The sequence below is a fragment of the Haemaphysalis longicornis genome, unplaced genomic scaffold (assembly GCF_048455015.1).
Source record: "Haemaphysalis longicornis isolate Haplotype H1 unplaced genomic scaffold, Haemaphysalis longicornis Haplotype H1 scaffold_6, whole genome shotgun sequence".
Lineage (NCBI taxonomy): Eukaryota > Metazoa > Arthropoda > Arachnida > Ixodida > Ixodidae > Haemaphysalis > Haemaphysalis longicornis.
Genome location: NW_027526407.1, coordinates 193,836,479 through 193,860,030, shown reverse-complemented (window position 1 = coordinate 193,860,030; position 23,552 = coordinate 193,836,479). Strand labels below are relative to the sequence as shown.

Here is a 23,552-nt window from a genome sequence, read left to right as displayed (position 1 = left end):
TATGCAGATACCGAGTGGAGCCCTACGTAATTGCAAAAGGCCATCCTGCCATCCTGCTGTCCCTTCTTGGGGATATAACCAACCTTACAGGCTAGCACTGATGCGGACAAGAGCTTTAGTTTAGGTCTCTAATAAACCAGGCACTTCTTTCTCTCTCTTTGTATCTCTTGTTTCTATATTTCTCGTTTCATGACAGATGCATGTTAGTGTCACGTGTTTCTAATTTGCAAAAGTGCTTTATTTCATCTTCTTATTTTTGATCTTTCCGTCACTCAATTGCATGCTGAAGTCGCTTTTTTCAGTGGCAGGTGTAAAACCTTTGTGATTAGCTCAGGACAACCATGCAAAAGGGACCAGAAAAGAGTCTTGCTTTTTGGCAAAAGTGAAAGTTGCATGTGCTTTAAAGGTCATGCCCTATAAGTGAATTAATATGCACTCCTGACAACTTTAATTCCATAAATGTAAACATTCCCTTACTCGTAGCAAGATTTGCTTTTTTGTAGAGAATGTCGGGAAGCCTTTCTGGTGCCTAACATTTGCGGATAATATTACCAGATCATTGCAGCATGTATTTCTTGGGAATACCCAGCCGCCACCGTATCGCACGATGTTCGCTTTAATAATGTTTAGTTCAAAAATCAAGAATTGGATTCCCACATATAGCTTTTAAGTCAACTTGTGAACAAAAATTCCAACGTCAATGTTTTTATGACGCACAGGCAATGTAATTTGTACTGAATGGTTCTCCATTTATTTTCAAACCCCGCCGTCTGCATCTACTCAAACTTCCAGTAGGCGTGCAGGTTACATGGTTTCATTCCACCTGAAAATAAAAGTAAAATGACTCCTTAGTTCGTTCCCACTCAGAGAGTCGGACATCGGAGAGTTTTTTTTTGTTGTTCTGCTGGATATTTACGTTACAGATGTTTGTAATAACATCAACTTCTGCGCATTCAACGTCTGAGCGCGTGGTAGGTTTGGAACACGAAGCAGAAATGCGTATATAAGCGGGTAAATATTTCCCCACTTACAGTGATATCTAACGCAGCAGATACGGCTACAAATTGAAATGTCTGGCAGCTTTTACCTATAGCAATCGGTGCAGCTAGTTCCTGGTGTTCAGCTGGTTCAGCTGGTGTAGGTCGGATTTTCGGTTACCGTTATGTTTGTTATTGGATTAAATACTGAGTCTCCAGTGTGTAGGCTAAGCCAGCGTTCTGACAGCTTTACATGATATCTGAAAAAGAAAAACGAAACATTAATTTGTGGAAAAAAACCTCTCCTAATGTGCGCAAGATAAATTTCACATGTACAGGCGGTCCACTTCACGCACTAGGTACTTTGAACATTTAACTATAACAGTATTATTCCGCGCTTTTGTTCTTCATTTCGTGTCTGCCAATTCTGAAAGCGCTCTGTAGTGCGCTTTTTGGGCTGCGATATTTTATTTGTAATATAGGTGCATTGAAACACTCATTTAAATACACATATGCGACAGAGAACAACAGGGCAGCACCCAATTTTTCACACACCCGGTTCAAGTTGGAGTCCACACTAGCGCAGATGGCCGAAGTGACCTGTGTCGCTCACTGCGTCGCGGCCGGGAGGTCCACGGTTTCCGATGCAGGCGCAGACGTAGTGGTAAAACCTGTCGAGGATGTGGTATCGCGGACATGCGGTGAAAAACAAATGCGTGTCGTGCTGGTGTAGTTGCGTTCGATCAGGAAATGAGTGTGTCGGTAGATGGCCGTTCATATCTCCTTCGTTAATAAGTTTGGGATGCGGCGACGGCGGAGTAATGATGTGTGGATGCGGCGTTACTGTTACGGGATGTCGCGGTATTTAGTGTAGGTGGTCACCGCTACCTAGTGGTCTCCGTGCTAAGACCTATAGATTTGCTCAACCGCGTTATTAAAGGGGTCCTGAAATACCTTCCGCCGATGCATGGATGTACACGTAACCAAATAAAGCAAAGTATTAGCAATCTCCTCCCACAAGAATTTTGTTAAAGCGATGAGTATTAGCTGAGAAATCGTAAATCAAAAACCGAACATTATCCTGGCGCCGCGTTTCATCCTCCTTTCAACTTACTCTCCGCTGGTGACGGCGCGCGAGTAGTCCCTCCCATGATGCTGTGCTCCTCAGCGGTGACGTACTTTTGCTATTACGCTCCTCCGACTGCCGTCTGCTACGGGCAAGCATTGTTGACACCATGAATCCCGCAGTCCGCTCAAGGCTGGAAAAGCCAACGAAAAATCTGGCCGCATATGTGCGGCGGCCTGGCCTTGCCCTTTCGCCCTGTACGTTGGTGCAGTTTCTGTCGGCGGCACGTGACTTTTTATCGGCGGCGAACTCGCAGCCGCAAGAGGAGCATCCGGGCGCTCGTTCTCTTTGATGCACCGCGCACTGTTTATCCAAAAAGCGCCGTATCAGATGTGGCCCCGCTGGTGCCAGGTCTTATTTGGCGGCGGTGGTAATTCCTGCCGGCGGCATGTGAAAAAGGCATTTTAAACCGATACAGAACTCTGGCACAAAACGCTTCAATCAGTTCAGCTTGGGGCGACGTGTGGTGGAGAGCGGCAACGTTGGCAAAACATGCTCCCTCGCGGCTCTGAGCTTTTTAGCGCTGTAGCTGGCGCCATTTCTTTGACAATCTCAAACATCGGTTGCCTTGGCAACAAGGCACCAACCACTCTACAAGTAAGTTATGGTTTTGTTATCCCGGTTAGGCTCGGGGCCCCACCTCGCGATATGTGGGCACTGCAGGCGTACCACTCACTTCCATTGTGAACTGCGAGATGCGTTTGGCATTACAGGAGGCGATGGTGTGTGTGTTGTGGGCGCCTTTGTTTCGCGATGAAATGTGACGTTGTGCTTCTGCGGGTGGATAGTGCTTCCCATGGTCTGGATTATCTTTGTCGAGCGACGTACGACTCAACCTCGCATGGGGTATGTGCAGTGTGCGTGGCTAAAAGCCATCTCGGCTTGTGCGCCGTAGTTAAGTGACTTGCTGTTCGTCCCGGCTAACCGCGCGCGATGTGAGTGCCGAATTGACGACAGGAGGATTCTTTCATTCGCGCTTGAGACTTGGAACGCATGTCGTGACGTTCTGTTCGTTCGAAACGCATCTCTGGATTGTTTTGAAGTTGAATAAAATGTGTGCGTCAAACCCGGGCATTCGACTCAGGGCGTTCTCTGCGATTGCACGAATGAAGTGCCACGGGGCTTCAACGCTTTCTTAATTGGACGTACTCATGTAAGAGAATATCCATGTCGTGTTATGGCCGTGTTGCATTCAGTACCAACGGTTAATCGTTTGTTTACACTTGTTTCGTTTGTCGTAAAATGTCCAAGCACTCCGGCACTACGCTGGCAGATCAGCCGGCGAGCCGACGCTGAGCAGACGACTCATCTCTTTGCCGGAAGTGCGTGCAAAAGTCGCCCAATAGCAGGATGTCTAGCTGATGACGAAGATCTGGGAATCGTTACGTAGACACGTGAAGATGGCGGCATCCAAAAACACTAAGGGAAGGGTGAGAAAAAAGCGACAAACTTTGCAACAAAAGTGTGAGCGTTCCGCTGCGCGTAAAAGAGTAATAGTTGGCACAGATGACGTTTACGACCCAATCTAACGATTGCGCTAGTTCAATTAGTGTGCACAAATCGTCTTTCAGGGCCCCAGAACACCAGACTCGAAAAATATCAAAACTCCCCTATCTAACCTTTTAATCCTAATTTATTCCCTCTACCCCCCGAGGCCACATTGGATGCCATACTCTCAAAATGATAAAATCAATCAGTGTGATACAAAGGAAACACAAAATGAAATATATCTTTTAAAATACCGGGGTCCGAAAAACATTACATCTAGGTAGCAATGAGGGCAATATTTTTTTTATTTGACCTGGACATTGTGTCAGTACACCATTGCACGAGACCAGCTTTTGTATTTTTTACACCGAGAGAACCTGCCAATGCCTACTTACTCCCGTGTTCAAATAGCTCACTGCGATACGTTTTTGGATGAATAGCTGCTTGCACTACTACGATTGGCATCTACGTAACTGCGGTACCATGACGGATTTACTGTGAAACCAAATGCTCTTTTTCTCGCACCTAGTTCTATGGTAGCTACAACATATTTCATCGAGATACTTTTTGGCTGGTCTCGATTGATAATCACCAAGTGAACCTTTTTAAACTCGTGCTATATATCAAAGACTGTAGACACTGTAGAGTTCAGCTGCCTCGGGGTGCCGCTTCTGTTTTTTAATCTATGAGGGTGACTCACTAGTTTAAACAGTTGGAAGCTCGAGTAAGTTACGCCAAAGAATACTATCCGCGGCATGTCTGTCGGGCAGCTCGCGCCACTTTGATCTTCTGCGTTTTGTGTCTCACTGGTTTGTGAAATTTCAAGTTTCTGCGAGAGATTCTGCAATTTCGGTATCGTTAGTCGGCTCCTCGCTCCTTTCCGTGAAATGGTTCAACTCGCCAGTATCCCGAATCACTGGTACACCCCAGTATTGCCCACCTACCTAGAGCAGCATGTGCTGGTTCTTCTTGGCACTTTTGTCTGCACTTGTCGTTGCTAGGTTGGCAGCTTGTAAGAACCGACGAAAAACACGCAATACGTTGCGCAAAAAAGCACCTTCTGTCGTCTGTCAGAACGCCCGACTCAAAAATTTATTAAACATCTTCTAGCTAACCTTCTATCCGTAATTTATTCCCTCTACGTCCAGAGCCACCATGGGATGCCGTACACGCATAATCTGAAAATCGATCACTGTGAAATGATGAAACACTAAAAGAAAATAAATATGTGAAAAAAAGTGGTCCGGAAAACATTCAACCCAGGCAGCAAAGAGGGCAATGCTTTTGTTTCATTGACGTGGTAAGGAAGAATGGCCGCCTGGGTTATAGTGGTACCAGCAGTCTCTTCGGTGGCCAACCTAACTATCTGATCCCCGGGAACTTGTGGTTTTCTTGTGCATGCTCCTGTGAGGTCGTTCAGAAAAACTAGTGACGGTCAACTACGAACATAATTGCAGCTGAGCCTAGGGATTACCCGGCAGTTCATGCTCTTTCTACATATCTCCTATATCCTGCCATTCATACCTATATGTTGCCGAATGTTCGTTTCGATTTTTAAATTTGAAGAAGCAACCTTGTCTTTGGTGTCCACGGAGATGATGACATTTTTTTGCAGTTGTATACTATTAGGTCTTCCCCGACTACAATCCGCGTGTGTAATCCCGCGCTCCTTGGTCCCATTGTAATATCTAACACTTTCCCCATGTTTTCTACGAGTCCGCAAAAACCGCGACGCGCAAGCTGGATTCATTTGTCAGGCTTCCTCCAAAAAGCATATTTGCTTACCGCCTTTCCAGTGCGCACCATCCTAACATGCAATACTCGATAGGTGTGTAGTACTCTTCACCCAACTCTACGGCCTCGTTGAGCTTTATTTCTTCAAACCTATCCTGCATCGGCAGCCTGACGCCTTTTTAACTGCACTAGAAGGATTGCTCCGACGCAAAGCAAAGCCTTCCACTAGGCACAAGTTTTCGAAAATGCCTTTTTGACATCATCATGGCTGTCAAACACCTCCTGCAACAGCCACGTTATCACGTGAGCTGCAACCCTTTGAAGCAAAGCTGAATTGGTGACCAAAAAGTCTGCCCGATCTGATTGCGCTCCCATACTTTCTGAAATTTTTACAGGAGAAAACAATTTTGTCTTTTAAAACAAATGGAGGTATTTAATCCCTAATTTTTGTACGGTTCCCTTGAACTCTCGGAGAAGCTACTCTACAAGCTCCAAGAAGCTCTATTTCTAACCGTTTTATGGCGACCGGTTACTGTATTTCGGTTTCCTGCCGGCGTTCCTACCTTTCCCCCTCTCTTTGTCCACACGTTCCTGCCTTTCTGCTGCTCACAGAGTTGTTTTTTATCATCCAGGCCCTTACGGTGCTCCGTGATTCTATCCAGACTTCTATTCTCCTGCTGAGCCTTTACGTGTTTATTCCACCGAATTCAAGAACCTCGTGCTTCTCTTTCATGCGACGCATGGTAAGGCCCAGGTAATAACAAATTTGGAGCAGCTCCTTCACTTTGTGAACCTCCGTTGTTGACAGTAGGCTTTTGCTGCTTGCCAACGTTGGGATTCAGGAGTCGTTCTTTTATTATTCAGCTGCTTTAAAGGTACGCGCAAGAAAATTTTGATATTGCTTTATTGGCATTCTCCATGTTACCTTTGGTTTCAAAACACTAATTCTATGCTTGAAAGAAGGAAAGCTTTCCCCATAGCTTCACACAGCAATATTCTAATGTATCACAACCTGTGCCAGGGAAGTATCTTGCACTGAGGGCAAATATCAGGCACTCGCCATGGCACGGTACCTTACACAGTCTCATCCGGTAGCTTCAATCAATCGTTGTGAAGGTGCCTTGCTCAAGCCTCACCAGTGGTGCGCATAGCTGAGCTATGAATCGGTCCTGGTGATGGTCAGTTTAAGAAGCACTATCAGTTTAGGAAGCACAATTTGAAAAATTGCTTTATATGGTTGGCTCTACCCCAAATGTTAGAGCCCTTCTCAACTTGACGTCCCTATCGCTGCCAACTCCCAGCCATCTTCCACCTGCCGCTTTACGTGGCTTGTGGTTCTATTAGTAGCCGGCGTCAGTTTAATTTGTGGGCAGTTCAAAAACCTTCAGTCAGGGTCCGCGGCTGGTTGTTGTTGCTTTAGCTAATACTGCTTCATGCAGAAGGTATTGCTTCAGATAATACGGCAACGGGTGGAAGGCGGAAAAGACCCATTGGTGCTTCTTCGGAAGCCCTCATGCAAGGCAGAGAATGTGGGCTAGTTGGTGTTACGACTTCGACGTGGTAAAAGCAGCACTAGACGGGGACACAAAAAAGACAGTGAAAAGGGACGAGCGCTAAGCAGCCAAAACGTCTCTCGGCGCTCTAACTTTAACTGCTCTTCTCATAGTTGGTGTTAGTATAGTTATGTAGCCGGTGCTGTGGTTTGCATAAGAAGGCATTGGCTTTGACATATCGGTAACGGCCAGAACCAGGCCAGTGTTGATGTTGGCCGCGTCCATGGAGGCCGTGAATCTTGGTTTTGTTTCTGTGGTGGAGGCAAGGCCTGCGATTGCGGAGGCCACTCTCTCTGCACATATATGGCGTGTAGATTTCGTGGGGAGCTCTGCGAGTTGCACGGCGTGTGCCACTCCCCTTCTTACCTAGAAAATCGGGGCTTGTTTCTGAAGTACGTTTCACCTTGTTTGTTTTTTGAATGTTTTTCCCATTGCAGCAGTGGAGTCCGTACGTGGTGGTTGGATTTACACCCGTTGCACTAAAGAGCTACCCGTCATCACATGCACCTACCTAGTTATCCGTGCGGTGTTACCGGATGCATTAATGCCCAAGTGATGCTGTGTGCCCAGATTCAAAATTCTGGTCGTTGAGGTAGAGTGGCGAATGTGCAGGGCTGTACGATGGCCTCGCACTAGCAGAACGCGGAGTGAATATTTGTTGGATTACGGCAAGTACACAAGCGGCAGGAAATAACTGAAGCTGCAACCTACGAAGCCCTGCACGATCCCTAGTCTCTCTTGCTCTCTGGGGCCGAATTGCCTTAGGCGATTCTTAGTATGCCAGCTGTTTGCGGTTCTTAGTTAGAGACACCTTCTGTGTGTGTCGTTTCTCTGTCGGCAATAAACACTGTCGTAGCATCTTTTAGCTGGAGACAGTAAATATCACCTATTCGAAAAACAGGAAATAATAAAATTCACGTTAATTTTTGCTGCGCCATGTATCTGTGTCCTGTAAAATCCTACAACTAAAACATGCAGAAGAATTTCGTAATAGATAGCGCAATAGGAACGATTTAAACAATACAAGTAGTGACAGATTTCTGCCAAATCCTGCAGTTCTCTTTCTATGTGGCATAAAAATGTCGTACGAAAATATGTACCGCGTCTTTCAAGAACTGTTTAAATGGGTGCAGCAGCGGGTAGAGTTGAACGAGTTTCAATGGTGTATAAGGCAACAAGTTAGCGGCAAGGTTTGTAACTAAGAATACACACCGGTTAGGTGTGTACTAAATTGTGGAAATTGCAGCGAATGTTTATAATTCCTGTAATCATAGGTAAGTTTTTACATATTTAATTACTTGAAGCTTTAGGAATCAGGACTTTTATCCTCCACACGCCGGCATATCCAGGCTGGCGGCAAAGCGTCAATGGGCACACCTCGACGATGAGCTAGTTTCCGGTAAAGCCAAAAATATTGCACGATGTGATGCAAAGTTGGTGACTAATAATAAAGCCTAGACTGTGGCATGGCTTTGCGCCACTTTGCAGCGGCCAAGGTAATAATGGGAGTGTCCCCATGTATAAAGTCCCTAGCTCCTCTATCACACGCCATGGCATATTGGAAAATGTACATATGGATACCGTGTTGTCGAAAGGATCCCTGAAATTTCCACCTTGCCATCACGCACCTAGATGCACCAAATAAAAAGGTTCTGAAGAAAATTTGCGGCAACTGTTTTCTTAAATAGCAAGTGTCCCTCCTTTCACTACCCCACAGGCTCTTATCAATCTGAAATTTTGGCCTACGGTCTGTTTTCAAAGATTTCCCAATCTTTTCAAACACAGTATGGAGCCCAAAATACAAACATTACGAATATTCTGGAGGCAGTCCTTCTTGCGTCATTTGTCTCTTCGAAAAGTATTGGATACCATGAATTCACACGCATCACATTCAGCTTCATCAATTAGATATTCTTAAATCTTATCGCCATAATTCTGCGGTCTCTACATTACCTTTTCTACTCGCACTAAAAAGAAACGGCAATGCAAGCACTGCTTAGGTTTCCCGCTTTTCGTTTGCTCATCTAGTATTCACCATTAAATTTGTACTGAAGTTGCCGACACAGATGGCTTTGCAATTTCCCTAACGCGTCGATTTTGCGGGCTGTTAAGAGTAAAAAAACAGTTACTCCTCTAACAACGCAAAACACAGCGCCCGCGGCGTCTTTTGTATCTTTTTCATTGAGTGTTTTTCGTGGAAAAAGCGTGCCAATACATACACACGAGGTATTGTTGTTACATAGCTGCTTTTTTTTCGAGCCCACCAAAAAGCGTTAAAATTGTAGCACGGGCATTTCTCCTCCTTCATGATGCAAAAAGCACCTCTAGGGTTTTTGAATGCCAAAAGCGTTGGAGTCACTTGCCTTTACTTTAGGCACAGGTTAGTTTCCTCGTATTCATTCTCATGTTTAGGGATTTCCTTTTTAAAAAGCATGACATTGTCAAAAAAGCCTATGATATGTTGTAATAACAAAGCATCACCTTTAACCTTTTTTTGTATTTCATTAGCATACGCGAACGATAAATGTGACTCTACCACAAAGTTTTATTTCATGACACCGAAACAAGTAAATAGGTGTACAAATCTTCCAATTTTACAAATCCTTTGTGATGAAATATGCCATTATATTTGACAGTAAACACTTTGACAAACTGGTTGATTTCTTGGGTCGAAAACACACGGCAGTTGACGCAACTATATTCCAATTTAAAGTTAAAACAAACTCAAACCTTCCAGTGCAGGAAAGTTTCGGAAATGCTTTGAAAAGTACTTACTTATATCAAATATAGCAAAATATTTTTCGCTACGCTTGCGAAAATGTAAATCATTTATGTGCACTACCAGTTTTCTGCGATAAATTCGGAAGCTTTTACGGTTGATAATATTTGTTTATACAAATTTTGTCAAGTTTACGCGGCATAGTTCACGGTTATGAGGCAAACAGGAGCAAGCGCAATACACTAGCATTTTTCAAATACGCCCACAGAGGGCCCGATTTGAAATAACATGCCTTCAATATTTGAAAGCATGGCCCTTTAAAACGACTTCAGTAATGATAGTCAGTAAAAGATTTGCAATTCAGCTATTAAAGTTCAGGTTAATGCAATGCCCACACACTGGAAGAAGGTATCTGCAAAATATCTGTCATAACCTAAAGAAAAGTGATTGCCAAATCCTCTCTTATAGTTTGTGCCTTTATAAACTGGACTATTTCTTGTTACTCGCTTAAAATATTTTGCTCGGTTTTTTTCATTGCTCATTGCATATGAATTGTTATTCGCATGTCTTAAGACTATTAAAATAATAAAAATTCTTTGCAGTCTGGGGGGTCATGCCCATTGTTTCTCGAAACAATTCTTCGACTTCCGGTTTTGTATCCTTAAAATGTGTTATATGTATTATTTGCACACTGTTTATCTGTACTTTCCCATTCATCGGTGCAGCGGGAAATCACCCATAAACTGTAGTCAACTATTTAAATGAGTAGTGTAGTTCGTTGACACTATCCGGGCCATACCGACTTGTCCACCATGCATTGGATGCTTGACCTTTATGAGTCGCGTCTCGCATGACGTCGCTCCGCCAGAGAATGCGGACCGGATCATTGCCACCCCTCAGCGCAACGTTTTGTCTGAGCGGAAATTGTATTCAAAGCTTAAAACGTGCAGCCTATTTATAGCTTTTCCTTCAAACCGCAGTGGTCATGTTGCTCGTAGTCTTCCATGGCGGCTGCTAAATGTGGCCCCACGTGTGCCCTTGTACAAAACCTACGTTACAGGCCTGTACCCTGTTTTCGTGTGTACCGAGAAGGGGTTTGTTGTACAGAAGAGGGTACACACCAGCGACGTCAGCTGATAACTTTAAAAACATACAAACGTAGGCACTTGCGAGCAATCTTGCACTGCAAAGCGCAAAATGGAGCGCCATGGTTCTAAGCAATAAAGAAATGTCCAGTTGTCTATTAGTGTACAATTTATATGTATCTCATTTGCAACAACATTCTTGGAAACTGCTGGTATTTATATACGAGGCACATCCCGATATCACTTTATGGCTGTGTCCTCAGCATAACCATTCTTTTCATAACGCAAATAATTTTGACTTTAATTTCACCGCCGCATTCCCGTACATTGTACGCACAACAAAAGAAACCATTCTCATGAATGGTTTTAGGTATAACATAGGACTGAATGTGAACACTTCAAGAAACTTTCTTCAGAATTAGGAATGTTATTTTCTAAAAACACCGTTCTGCTTTCTTGTTACCGGGTACTCGCAATTTCGGGTGGTGTATAAAATAGGCACGCAGGACCTGGCATTATTAAATGCGCAGTAACATCACCGCTCTTCAGCTAACCCCCCCCCCCCCCCCCCAAAATAGTGCAGTTTTTCGGTGTAGGCATTTTAATTTTTAATCTAATTTTATACTGCACAAGGAATTCGGAGACCCCTACTCTCTCACGCGCGCAGAGCTTGTGCTTGTTTACTTGACTTACTCTGTCAGTTTCCAAGTACTGATTTGCTTGAGTAATATATGTTCACTGCAATTATCAAAGAGCACATTCAAGTAATACGTTCGAAATGCGTGTGTACGTACCCTATATTTGTCAAGAGAAAAATAACTGAAACAATTGGCGTGGTGTGATACTGCGTGCAAAATCTTTTTTTATATTGCGTCAAGTTGACCCAAATTATTTTTCTTGAAGTGTCCTGATATGCATATATTTGATCTTTTTTTGGTTATGTTGATATTTTTGGTGTTCAATTGGTTTTGCTGTCATCATCCCTCTTGTTGTTATTTGTTCTCGTCGTTAGTAATATTTTTATTCTGTAATGCCGAATTTTGAAATTGTTAGTGAGATACGCTCGACTATTTCTTCATTCTGTGAACCTCTCACGTCTTCGGAGCGTTGGATATACTGTGGCAGTACTAACTACGCAATTTGTGGTTTCAAGAGTTGGTTTGTTTTATCTGCGAATTCATCGTACCCGGTACCCAACAGTGTACACAAAAATTCAATTTCTTCTAAAATATTTTCTTCTACTTTATATTAGCACAGAATATAACTTTGGAATTTCTTACTACCTTTGCACTTGAGCCATAGGAAAAATTTCTGCAAGTTCGCGAATAAATCAGCTATTATAAAAACATCCAAACGCCAGAAAGCGGCACTACAAATTTTGTCCTTGGTAATGTAGACATGTTTTTGAAGGTATAAGGCCCTTTATATATATTGTTTGGCAAAATGTGTTGCAAAATCGATGGTGAGTGAATATAGTGCTACTAAATGTAGTTTTATTCGGCACTGAAATGTTACTGCGGATATATGGTAGTTTTAAGCGCCACATTTTGTATATTTATCCATCTTCTGTACAAGGTTAATTTCGGGTCAATCTAAGCACACAGTGTATAGAACACAGTCGCAGCAGTTTGAATTTGAAAGCTCTGTATGGTAGGGATTAGACAAAACCATCATGCACCCGGGCACGCTATGGCGACTACAGTCAAACACAAAGTTTTTTCCTGCAAAACCAAGTGGCGAAAGAATAAACTAAAAGAAACAGCGGTGTTCAAAAGTCCAAACTGTGTGCAACTCAAAGTTCAAATTTGGCGGCAATCATACAAACCTTAACAAGAAAGCGTGGCTTTGGACCATGCCGTTATTGGCAGAGGGGTGCACGAATTTGTCTACTGGCGAGTTAACCAAAAATGTTTACTTGAGTTGGAAAAATGTCTTCAAGGTACCGCGAAACACCGAGATTGTACCAGACAACTTTCAAACATATATACAATATCAGGATTTTTTGTTAAATTCTTGGCACTCTCGGGGGAACGCGGGTACGAATATATTGTGCGATGTCGGGTTTTATGTATCATATCGGGCACATACCCTTATCTGAACCTAAAAGAAAATGTTCCTTTTGATCGTTGCCAAAATAGTAGGAAATAAATTCGCGTTCTTATTTCAAATAAAAGAGATTACCTGTAGTGATATCAAGACGGGGGGCTGTAGAGAATTATGTATCTCGCATTTTTTTTGAAGCTTTTATTCGTGTTGTGGCAAAAATCACCGTTCTTTGTGTTTTTAATAAATTTTTATGTGAGGTAAAAGTTGTCTCGTTACAACAATTATTACTGATTTATGTTTGTTTACTTCTGTTGTTGAGATGGTTTAGACTACTATTCTGAGTTGCAACCAAAAGTTTTGTTCTTACGTATCAGTCCACCATTCCAGCCTTGGGCTTCACTTTTACCGAATATTGCGGAGTTGGCTTTCTGAGTTTGTCTGTTTCCTCACTCATACCTCTTTCCTATTCAGTTTATTTTGCTCACGGTCATCTTTCGAGATATCGCGTTAACCTACCTTTGTATCTCACCAGTCTCCCTATCTGCAATTTGTGCTAAATTATGCTTTTGTTTCCAATTTACAATTAGTACTTTTATCTTCTTTGTCTGTACATCTGTTCGCACCCAAATGCATATAAATGGTGTTTGGTATAGCCCTGGACAGGTTTGTTGCAAAAAGTGTTCGCTCTTTAAACCCGCCGTCAGCATAATTCTTTTTTCTATAATAAAATTTTTGCCAAACTCAGAACTCTCCTAAATATCTGTCGCTACCGCAATGACTTACGCTAATATTTGCACCTGGCGGGGACCATTGGAACAGTTTCAGGCAGTCTTATCAGTTAAGAAATTGTTTGGCACGCGATTGTGAGGAGTCGCCGCTTTTACGTGTAAAGTGCTTTGGGGTATACGTGAGCCAATAGTTCCCACCGAGTTGTACAACACCAAGAAATAACTGGAAGTAACACGTATAGTCGGCTTTTGCGAAGCAAAATACAAGATGTTTGGAACTGGCACGTTTGCCTCTTTAGACGTTACCTTAAGCACCGAACCTTAAGTGAAGTTGCCAAAGAAACGTTCTAGTACATTACAACATTCTACGGAAGTAATAAAATTTTTACTGTGTTTCATCTCATAGAAATAACCTGCGATATTTGTTGACTACTGGCCACAATATGCGAGAAAAAAAGTGCACTGCAGCTAAAACAGCTTGGCATTCATCGCGCTCTTTGAAATCTATATATAGTGAAAAACAAAGTATTCACTTTCTTTACCCGAGAAGTCTTCGGCGAATTTTTTTGGATTTAGTGCGTTATGTTGTTTTCTTAGTATTTGATTCACGTGATGTTTGGGGTATGGTAAGTAAAGAAAAGGGTTTGAGATGAAGGAGAGTCGAATTGTAGTGTCAGATATGGGGGATACTCAAGGAACGAGGTGGGTTTAATAGTGGTATAAAATCAAAAACTGCAAAGCACAATGTGCCTTTTCCGCTTTTCCGGTGTGTGGCCATTGAGGTCCACCCTTTACTGCTGAAGCCTGAGACCTGTACTGCTGTAATGCTGAAGCCTGAGTGGCCCTAGAGAGAGTTGCAATTGTTCGGTGCGATTTCGGTATCAACGGTACGTCTCGATGCTTTCTTGTCCAATAGCTGTTGCGTGTCATGTGATGCAGATTTTGTAATTTTATTTATTTCAGTGCGCTTGATATGCAGCAGAGGAACAGCCAAGATGCCGGCCTGTGTAGGCGTGCAATGTATTGTTTTTTGCCGAAGAAGGTGTGACGCGGGTATTTCAAAGTTTTTTCTCGAGTACTTGTGTATCGCAGACAGGACTAGACATATTTTGGCAGTTTGAAATAAACACCCATTTACAGGTACATTGCACTAAGGAAACAATGAGAACCTAACTTTAGACCCGGGAGAGCCGCAACAAACTCATACTTTTCTTGGCGAGGCTGCAACACCCTGTGTGGTATGTATATCCGGCGTCATTCTTTTCCGGGACATGACTCCGGGTATCGAAGCCACTTTATCAGCTGTCTCATCAATAATTCCTTAATTTCTAAAATTAAGCAAACCATCACACTTCTGAGCATTATCCCCGTACGCATAGCAGGACCTCATTTACCAGGCAGTAGAGAAATTGTCGCGCAAGTTTAAAATCGGGTCCGGGAAACTTTACGCCGTGCGGTATTATAAGAAATGTCGTTGCCTCTCCAGATTGTGGTATTACTCATTCTCCTGCAACGGTACTAACCTATTTTGTTTGCTGATTCAGAACGTTTAAAATACTCCCCCGATTGGTACTCTCAAGGCTTTCTGTAGCATGGCAAATAATGAATCTTTTGTTAAGGATTCGCTTCAGCCAGTTATTTATTTATTTATTCATGATTCTCCTGCAGGTCCTCCTGAAGGGTATTACTTAGGGTGTTACGTTAGCAAAAGCTCAAACGATGAACGTCAAAAAAAAATGGGACGAAATTTGAAATCAAAGGGTTACGGCAATCCGTAATCTTGTTGCATATAACAAAATATTAGGTGAACAAGTGGGCCAAAATGACGGCGTTTCCACAGCTGAAATTGCACCCAAAATGGTCGTTTAAAGGCCCGTAAAGCGGATACAATATCAAAATATTAAAAAATTCGCATTGTTGTGACTATCAGGCTTGTTAAAGTAAGGACCGAGCAGTGCGAGCACACTCAACATTTAGATTGCGACATTTTCACGCATGAACACATTCACAGCACTTGGAAGAACAAAGCTATAGTTAGATAATCTAAGGATGCTTGTGTTGAAGTACTCACCAGGCTAATAACTTCATTGCTTCGCTATGCAAACGAGGCTACAGGAAGGAGTCGTAGTAACAATAAAACTACAACGAAAATTTTTTAACTTGGGCCCAGCGGTAAGTTTTGACTTTGGAATTATAAGTTGTGTAACACCTGCGCTGAGGCTAATATGAGTATTTACTGCATTAATATTACAGATTTCCTATACAGAGTTAACCATTTTACCTTGGTGCCTTCACCTTTACAAATGGATTTTTGCACTTGCGATTAGAACAACCACAGATTACTCTTGCCACAAACGAAAATATAGACACTTGCATGAGGACGGACCATCTGCACAGAATGTTTTTCAAGTGTAGCTGCATTCCGTCTTTCTTCCGGTGCCTACTATACTCATCCTGCGCCGTAGAAATATCGCCCAAGTGCTAGGTCTTATGTGTTTTTAACACTGGCAAAGTAATGTCTAAGCCTTCGTCCTGACTAGAGGCGTAGATACCAATCTATAAAAGATTTCAATAGGAAATGAAACTTGGCAGCTGTAGTAGGGAACCCACATTTGGAGGAGGTGAAATTACAACTGTAATCGGCCACCCAATGTCAATTGTCATTAGCATAGTTACAGAAGTTTAGAATCAACCTGAAGGGGAAAAAAAGCTATTCCACTTTTTAAATATGGAAATACTGCTTTTTGCAGCATGCAAGCTTTGTACAGTTGACTTATTTTTGTTGTGTCGTCCGGCATATCTTCTCATCAAATTTACGCACATTCTGCCACTCAACACGTTCTTCATACGTTGGAGCCTATGCCAAATATAAAGTATTACGACGCATTGAAACACCATATTATTAGCCTCCAATAAATTGGCACACCTTACCAACACAAACGATTGCGCCATATGTTGATACAGAACCAGTTTTCCAACGTACTTATTTACGTATAAATACACTTCTCAATTGCGCAGCTATGCAAACATTCTAATTTTAATTGGTTCCTGCAGTAGGCTTTTCAATAAAATCCTGTGTTTTAGAGGAAAACGATATAAAATTGGTAAGGTTATGTTTAGGTAAATAATTGTGTGAGCACATAAAAACTGTGTATTTAGACGGAAAAAGATTTTAAAAACTGGTCGCCTTACGTCGGTTTTGGGGCGGCGTCACAGATACATCCAAGCAAACAGAAAATGAACACAAGGGCCACTGCTAACTTCATGCCTGCAGCAAGGAGAGCAAAATAAAGGCTTTTCTGAAGAAACAATTTGGCAGGAATCTGCGGGTAAGGCCAAGAGAGATGTTCTATTCCTTAGGATTTTATACAAAACTGCTTGTGCTTGTGCAAAACTGCTTTCTTTGCAAATAATAAATCGCACTTTGTTTGGTTAACAATGCACAAAGCGCTATCAAACCACCACAGTGGCGAAAAAGCACAGTTGGGGCGGCTGTCAACACCCGACGTTTTAATGGATGCAAACCCAAACTAAGACAAAAATTCAGCAAATTGAAAACAGGCTATTGGAAACGTAAGAAAAACGTTTGCGCAAACTTTTGAATTGTTGATGTAAAGAAATGATGGTACATTGAACAGGCAGTCAAAATTTTCAGTTTATTTTTTTTCTAGAAGATAATGAAGATTTGCAATTATGTAACACTTCCTTGTGAGATGTCTATAAATTGAACATTTTAAAATCTAGGCACCTTAATCGTGTTTCGGGCCGGTGTCGCAAATACTTCTAAGAAAACACAAAATGACAACACGGGTCACTGTTGAATTCGAGCCTGGAGTGGTGAGAGCGTGGGACCACATGTTTTTATAGAGACTGTTTAGCAGTAATTTTTTGCTACAGGCTGAAAAAGACACTATTTTCACTTTTTAATACAACTGCTAGGGCAAGTAACTGCGTGCTTATACTGCAACGCACTATGTCTACTTAACAATGCACAAAGCGACTGGAACAATCGCTAAGGCGAAAAAGAGATTTAGAACGGCAGTAAACAACCACCTTTTTAGTGATGCAAGACCACGTTTAAATGATTTTTACTGGGGATTTAAAACAGGCAATTAAGATTGCAAGAAAAATATATTGCCATGTTTTTAATGATATTTAAAAAAATGATATGTTAACTTGCAACAGTCAGTAGAAATTATTGGCACAAGTTGTGGCGAGGCAATAATAGACAATCGCAATATTGCAACACCACTTTGAGATATCTGTAAAAAAAGGAAGCATAAAGAGAACAGGCCATTGGCATATACTTCGTAAGCGACAACTGCTTTTTGCAATGCCATTTTTAGCTAGGGCAAGTCGTCATGAATATAAGAGATTGTAGTTGCAGCCGGTCTGCATTATGATCAGAAGTACAAGCGCCGCTTGTACTTCTGATGCACGGTTGAAGACATAGCAGAACTGATCTGCCACCCGCACGGGGCACCTTGAGTAATCTTGGTGACAGTACTGGCGATACCGCGGACCCCGAGCCCCCCAACATAAGCTGTGCCCTACCGTGGTGATGTGTTTTTAAGGTCAAGGGTAGAAACCTCTAACGGTGGCCGTCGGAGCCTTGGTCAAGCTCCGGCCGATGGGCTCCCTGCCTGTCTACCAGGCAGGGAGCTCCGGGACCTCTTTGACTACCAGGGTAAGGTCAAAGGAGAAAGTACCCCCGTCTCCCTGCTTTTATACTATGATATATGGCTTCCAAATTTTCCAAATCCAAAAATCGGCCCCCCCAAAGGGGCCGCACCAAAGTATCCTTTCCTCCGTTGCCAACGACGAGTTTCCCAAAGCCGGACAACTATTCTAGGTTTTTGGTAATCGAATTTGTTGATGCGTCGAACCCCCTTGCCATAAAGTCTGTCTTCCTGATCTCCAAATTTGTTGAGACATTGTTGGTCAGTCCTACAAAGCCAAAAAACTCAGAACAGGAGAAGTTCTTGTAGAAGTGAATAACAAGCAACAAGCTACAAATCTCTTGACTCAAACTCGCATCGCAGGTCTCGACATCAGGGTCAACCCCACCGCAACCTTAATAGCTCCGAGGGTGTGATCTCTGAGTCAGATCTAATGAATGAAACTGACACCGATCTGTTGGAAGGCCTTAAGGACCAAGGTGTGACAGCAGTGAGGCGTATCATGATTCGTAGAGATAACAAGGAAATCCTAATAAAACATGTAATATTGACTTTTGACCATTCCGCAGTTCCTGAATCAGTAAATGCAGGTTTCATTCATTGCCCCGTCAGGCCATACATCGCCAACCCCCATCGGTGTTTTAAATGCCAGCGGTTTGGGCATGGCACTACCGCCTGGCGTGGTCGACTAACATACGCCAAGTGCGCACAACACGGTCATCCATCAGACAACTGCCCATCGCAAACCCTCATGTGTGCTAACTGCCAGGGGCCCCACGGAGCTTATTCTAGAACATGCGAGAAATTCAAACAGGAGAAGGAGATCATCAAGGTGAAAGTAACTGAGAACCTTACCTTCCCAGAGGCGCAAAAGAGGTTCGCCTCTTTCCCCCTGGGGAGGTACAACGACGCAGCTCGCCGGGGGGCGGAGCGGCGTCTCGTTTCCACAGGGACCCAGTTCAGCGAGTCTGACCTGGTCCCTCACCCGCCCCCACCTGGGTTGCCTCTGGCAGCTCAACCCGCCATCACGCCGCTCGCTGAAGCAGCAGCGGTTGTGGGGGCAACCTCTTCCGTCGGGACCGGTGCCGCTCCCGCCTCTGTCTCCCCATCCTCCAGTGCATTGGAGGGTACCGAGGTGATGGACACCACGGCCCCGCACCGGTTCCCACAACCACCGCACCGCCCGTGCCACCTCTGGCGCCCCGGACGCCCTCGGCGGTGGCGGCTCAAACGAAGGGCTCCCGAGGGGGGGCCAAGTCCGGGCGCCCGGTCCGTCGGGCACCCCTCGGACATCCGACCACGAGATGGATGTCGGGCCGTTCCTGCCTGCAACGCAGCGCAAGGAACGCGTCCCGACGCCAAAGCCTCCCGACAAGCAAAAAAAGGCGAGAGTCACAGCCCCGAAAGACGACACATAAACAAACACACACACTACAGTAGCTCTCACACTAAATAATGGGAAGAGAAAACATAATTCAATGGAACTGTAGAGGCCTTCTTAAAAATCTTGACGATGTGTACGAACTACTGCATGCTAATCAGCCAAGTGTAATGTTTGTTCAGAAAACACATTTGAATTCCAAGCACACAAATTTCTTGAATAGTTACATGGTCTTCAGAAAGGACAGGGATGGCTGCACACACTCTTCTGGCGGTGTGGCCATAATTGCCCGGAAATCCTTAGCCTGCCACCCTGTCACTCTGAACACTGTCCTCGAGGCTGTAGCAATCCGTACGATAATATTTAATAGGTTGATAACGGTATGCTCCATTTACATTCCTCCTGATTTTGCACTTCTGAGCTCTGATTTCGAGGCACTAAGTTGACCAACTGCCCGAACCATACATACTAACAGGCGACCTTAATGCGCACAACTCTCTTTGGTGCTCTTCCAGAACGGTTGCCCGCGGTCGCCTGATAGAGAAGTTTCTTACATCCTCCGGAGCATGCCTTTTCAACAAAAAACAGCCTACATACCATAACTTAGGACACAATACATACTCGCATCTTGACTTGGCGATTGGTTCCGCAGTTCTCTTTCCATGTCTTGAGTGGGGTGTGGGCACAGACCCATATGGTAGTGACCATTTCCCCACTTCCCTAACGTAGATAGGTAAAGGCCCATGCAGTCCATCTTCCCATAACAGGTTTAATGAATCAAACGCAAACTGGAGCACAATCACAGAAACATCTAAACTACACCATAAAACCAAAAAACACCTACACGTGGAGGAAGCAGCCCAACTCGTCACGGCACACATACTCGACGCCGCCGAAAAGACTATGCCCCAGGCCTCCTGCGCATCCCGCAACCCAAGGAGGCCCTGGTGGAACGAGGACTGTAGGCGGGCGCGGGAGGCCCAGAACAAGGCGTGGGGTGTCCTTCGCAGGTACCCCACGTCGGCTAACTTAATTTCTTTTAAAAGAGCAAAGGCCTTGGGAAAGCGCGTGCGCCGTGAGGCAAAACGGGATAGTTGGCGCTCCTTCATAACATCCGCAAATTCATACACAGACACACGCAAGGTATGGACACGAATACGTAAACTTAAAGGACAACATACACATAGCCTGCCCTTGGTCAGCACGACTGGGGACACACTAGAAGATCAGGCTAACACACTTGCACAACACTTTCAACACGTGTCAAGCTCTGCACACTACACAAACACTTTCCTGAAACATAAAGCCTCTTGTGAAAAGAAGTCCCTACGCGACAACAACAAATCGCAGACTTCTTACAACTCCTGTTTTCACTACATGACCTGAGGGCTGCTCTAAGCATGTGTAAACCCTCAGCCCCAGGCCCAGACAACATTCATATACAATGATACAGCACTGACACGCAGACACTCTTGTAACACTCCTTCACCTTTACAACAAGTTATTTCTTTCGGGGCACATTCCAAAGTCTTGGAGGGAGGCTATAGTTGTAGCATTCTTGAAAAAAGGGAAGGACCCTTCGTCTCCTGCTAGCTATCGACCCATTGCCCTGACCAGCTGCCTGTGCAAGCTTCTCGAGAAGATGATAAATCGCAGGCTCATGTACTTCCTTGAGTACAACGGTCTTCTCGAGAGCTGCCAGGCAGGCTTCAGGGCGGGGCGATCAATAAACGATCAACTCGTAGCTCTTGAAACATATATAAAGGATGCCTTTGTGCATAAACAATTTTGTCTGACGGTGTTTATAGAGAAAGCCTATGACACCGCTTGGCGGCACGGTATCCTCAGTGACCTAAAGTCAATCGGTGTTTCAGGCAACATGTTGAATATCCTTTGTAGTTATATGTCGGAGAGAACCTGTCGCGCCAGAGTTGGTTGTGCACTGTCAAATGTTCACGTGCAAGACAATGGTGTGCCGCAAGGTGGAGTGTTGATCTGCACTCTCTTCATAGTAAAAATGAACTCTCTTGGAAAGGCACTGCCACCTACAATCTCTTATTCTATGTATGTAGATGACGTGCAGATATCCTTTAAATCGTGTAACCTGTCCATCTGCGAACGTCAAGTCCAGCTCGGCGTCAAGAAACTTGCCGGCTGGGCTGACAGGAATGGCTTTTATCTTAATCCCGCGAAGAGCTCTTGTGTTGTATTCTCCAGGAGGCGTGGCGTCCACCCAGACCCAGACATCACTTTTGCGAATGTTCCCATTCCTGTGAACAAGGAGCACAAGTTTTTAGGTATTTTATTTGACGAAAAATTTACATTCATCCCACATATCAGAGAGCTCAAATGGAAATGCTTAAAAACAATGAATATTCTTAAGGTCCTCTCACATCAATCTTATGTGGCCGACAAACAACTCCTGCTGCGCCTGTACACAGCGTTGGTGGGGTCTCGGCTCGACTACGGCAGTGTCGTGTATGGGTCGGCTACAAAGACAGCACTCAAAATGCTTGACCCCGTGTTGCATCTTGGCCTTCGCCTCTCATGTGGCGCATTCCGCACTAGCTCTGTTGAAAGTCTTTATGTCGAGTGCGACAAATGATGCCTAGGGCATCAGCGGGAGTATGGTGACCTGTTGTATGCATCGAAGATCGTGTCTCTGACCAACCATCCTTTTATTCCCACCATGAACGATACATCAAATTTACAACTCTTTTTAAACAGGCCATCTATTCCCTTACCGTTCTCTCTCAGAGTTAGGGAGGAGGCTTCTGCACTCAATGTCCCCCTTTCAGACACGCACAAGACACCCATTCATAATTTCATCGCATCATGGCATCTTCGTTCTGTATCATGCGACCTGTCATTCACTCTTGTAGAAAAAAATAGGGTACCCAGGAATGCAATTCTGCAGCACTTCCTGTTCCTGCAGGACAAGTACAGGTGCGCAGAATTCTATAGCGATGCGTCGAGAACTAGTTCTACTGTATCTTGTGCAGCACACGGACCAAATTTTAGAGTAAGCAAAACAATGAATTTTCATAACAGTATTTACACGGCAGAAGCATATGGCATTTTACTCGTTTCAAACCACATCATCAAACATAACATTCCCAAGTCCATTGTGTACACAGACTCTCAAAGAGTTGTACAGGCACTGTCATTAAGAAGGTCATCTAAAAACTATGTCATAAATGCTCTCTTCAAGGTACTAATGTCTGCATATGCCTCAAATCTTGAAATAAATATATGCTGGGTACCAGGGCATTGTGGAATCCCTGGCAATGAGGCCGCTGACCAAATGGCTGGTGATGCTGCTCTCATGACTACAGTTGACGTTACAACAGTACCTTACACCGACCTAAAGACACACATCAGACGACAGCTTCGTAACACATGGCAATTACACTGGAGTCAACAAACAGACAACAAACTACACGTAATAAAATCACAACTGGGACGCTACATAACTGACTCCCACAACAGATACACTGAAGTCGCCCTGGCTAGGCTGCGGATAGGCCACACACATGTTACGCACTCCCACCTGCTCACTGGAACTTCGGGACCCACGTGTAGCAGGTGTGTAAAGGGCCTATCCGTAGTCCACATACTAATCACATTGAAGGCACTTGACACAACTCGACACAAACATTTCCCTGAATTATACAGATGACACATTCCTTTACACCCATCATACTTTTTAGCCGACGAACCAATGTTTTCTAGTCAACGTGTTTTTAAGTTTTTAGCTGAGGTAAACTTTCTGCAGCTCTTCTCGTATCATGTGTAATCACCCTGGCCCTATACACCAGCCATCTCCATTGTCTTTTGTTTTGCATCACCTTTACTTTTAGTCACATGTTTTAGTATGTACGGTCTCATCATAATTCAGTAACTTCTTCTTTGGCGCTCTTTGCCCATAGTCGGCCTTGCGCCAATAAAACCCAACTATCATCATCATCAGAACTGATCTGCCCACTCCCTTCATCGGAGACAAGGTGTTTGAACCTCACAGAAATTTCCGATCTTG

The 23,552-nt window shown here is 43.9% G+C and overlaps 1 long non-coding RNA gene across 1 annotated transcript; it reads right to left on the bottom strand.

The window, feature by feature from the left end:
- Positions 1-729: 729 nt before the first annotated feature.
- LOC144142143 (uncharacterized) lies at positions 730-16,791 on the bottom strand. The gene is made up of 3 exons (XR_013316858.1): positions 16,649-16,791; positions 1,088-1,237; positions 730-823 (listed from the first exon to the last, which is right to left on the bottom strand). It is a non-coding gene; the product is annotated as an uncharacterized LOC144142143 (long non-coding RNA).
- Positions 16,792-23,552: the final 6,761 nt, after the last annotated feature.